This window comes from Micropterus salmoides, unplaced genomic scaffold, assembly GCF_014851395.1.
Source record: "Micropterus salmoides isolate LMB-PRFRI ecotype aquatic unplaced genomic scaffold, ASM1485139v1 Ms_hic_scaffold_7, whole genome shotgun sequence".
NCBI classification, from domain to species: Eukaryota; Metazoa; Chordata; class Actinopteri; order Centrarchiformes; family Centrarchidae; genus Micropterus; species Micropterus salmoides.
In genome coordinates this window covers 20,422,830-20,425,476 of record NW_024044459.1, presented here as the reverse complement: position 1 = coordinate 20,425,476, position 2,647 = coordinate 20,422,830, and positions in this window count along the sequence as shown.

The following is a 2,647-nucleotide window of genomic DNA, read 5'->3' as shown; positions in this document are numbered from 1 at the left end:
ATAAAACTAACACTTCAAAGCACAGAGGAATCAATTTAGGGATAATAGTCATTTTTAATAAGCTCCCAAAACATAACCTGTCAGTCAGCATAGCCTGATTTTGACAATTGTGGACAGTGCTGCTGCAGACCTTAGACATAATTTAATAAACCATCTCCCAGGACTTAATAATCTCTTTGTTTTTAATGCAAACAATCCTTCAAGAACAACTCAAGGAAAGTAAAAAAAATAACTTTAGTCTAATGTGTGAGTCCAAACTGCAGTGTAAAATACCCTGTGGGTTCCTTGTCTCAACAGTAGCAGCAAAATAATGTTTTTGACTTTTCCACAGTTGAAATTTAGTGGTCCTGCCAAAAGCATTTTGTTGTTTTCTTCTTCAAACGTTAACCAGCTGTGACGCTTTTGCCATTTCTCATTAAATGTGGTCGTGACCCTTTTCTCCACGCTTCTTTCACCTTCTCCTCATGGTAATTGACAGCTTTAGTTGAGTTTGTCTGCTTCTTTTTCTTATCTACTGCTGTTTTTTTTCCTGAAGCCTTTTGCATCAAAAACATAGCACCACATCCTACAGTTTTCTGTAGCTGAGCTTCCCCCCTCTATGTAACCCACTCCCATAATGTGTTGTTTGAAGGGTATAGCACTGTATGTGCTGCACAGAGTAAAGTCCATGGCACCAAGTTAAAGTTTTTTCATACTGGAACTAGGGACCACATCAGAAGACCTCTTTCACTAATACGTATGTGTAAGTGAGTGGTTTGACAGAGATATGCGCCTGCCACCTGTTTATGTCAACACAACACTGTGGAAATTAAATAAGTAACACAAGCACTAGCATACAGCCGCCAGACAAGCTGATGATGTGAAATGTAAAATAGAACTGAAATTCTACTATGATCAGTATATTGTGTGTGCACTCATCACTTAATGCATACATACAAACACACATGCACAAACTGCCGTCTCAGCAGTACATCTTCTGAGGATTGGAAAATATGTTGGGGTAGTTTAAGAGTAGGGATCACTATAATGGTATACAGAATTTGCACTGACTCTGCAAACGTTGGCAGTATATTTCTACTGCGTCTACATAATTAATAGGAGCTGAGGCAGGAATACATTATGGATATACTGTATATACAGTCCCCAATAGAACATTCCTTTCCTTCCAACAGTGCACCATTACAGTGTTACTGTATTTTGGAAGGTTATTGTAAACTTCAGTAACATCTTGCAGAAGAACACTACATTTCTGGTGGATACGGAACAGAAAAAGAGTTACTGATGTAGTCACACACAGATTTTTAATTTATTTCATTTTCATAGCTTTTGAGGCAATTACCATGCTCTATTTTGATGAGCATAGGTGTCATTTACACCGGGGACGCTGGGGACATGTCCCCACCACATTTTGAAATGGCTGGTTTTGTCCTCATCACTTTTTGAAAGCATTTTTTAAAATGTTCTAAAAAATAGCTTGCACCAAGAAATGTTAACTAACAAATGAAAATGCTTTGAGAAAGGTTTACTTGCACAATAGCAAAACATGCAATGCATTTTAAACGTAGAAGAAACAAACGGGCATTCTCCCAAAAAAAGTAACTTAAGCTAAAAACCAGCTGCCGATTACTGCATTATATTTGGTTATATTTTTATATTTTTGAACTGTCTCCTGCCAGGTGATTTTTTTGTTATGTTTTCCTTTGTAGAAATAAAGACATTTCCACCATAAATTGGAGCAGAAAATGTCTCCAGAATGCAGGAAATTAAGTGTTTAATGCTCCAATTGTCTGGAGGAGGACCCCCCAGACCTCTCGCTCATATATTTCAGCATTTCATATTTCTTCAAAATTTTGGTAAAAATCTTTTCGTCTTGTTCTCATGCATCGTCACATCTTGTGACATAAGTGTATCATCATGCCCCTAATCTAAGCCCTTATGTCCCCACCACTTTTCAACACAAAGTGACACCTTTGTTGATGAGAAATAGTAACAAATTCAGAAACAAATTCAATGATAAACATATACTTTATTGTGATGCTGTGATAAACATGATGGATTACCCACTATCCAGTTTGATACTGGTGTTTTTGTTTTGAATGCTGCTGTAAACTGCTGCATTGAACTAAACCAGTTGTAAAATACTTGAATAGTGCATGACATTAGTGTTAAATCAAATTCCATCACATGGTTTGGAGCCAGAGGATGGCTCCAAACCATTTCCAAATGTAAATGCACCCAAGTTAGCAGAAAGATTAGTTTTCATCAGCAGTCCCTTTGCCTGATGTTATTAGAACATCCTAGAATAATAAAATATTGACATTGTTGGTTCTCAATAAGCTAATTCTTAATTAACATTACACTAAAGTGAACAATATGATGAGGACTCTCTGATTGATTGTGGTACTGAAGTGCATTGATGCGATACTCTGAAGGAAAAGACGGCCTGGGTCCCTCATTGCTGCACCTCATGTAGCTCTGTCTGCAGTAGATTTGTAGTTGATGAAACCAGACTACGACTCTCTTCATGACTTCTCTCTCTCTGTCTCCCTCAACAACATTTAAAGGGTCTCTCAACATTCAAGACGAGAGGTCATCTGACAAGCTCCGCTGCTCAGAAAAACGGAACAAGATCGAAAGGTCAAGGATT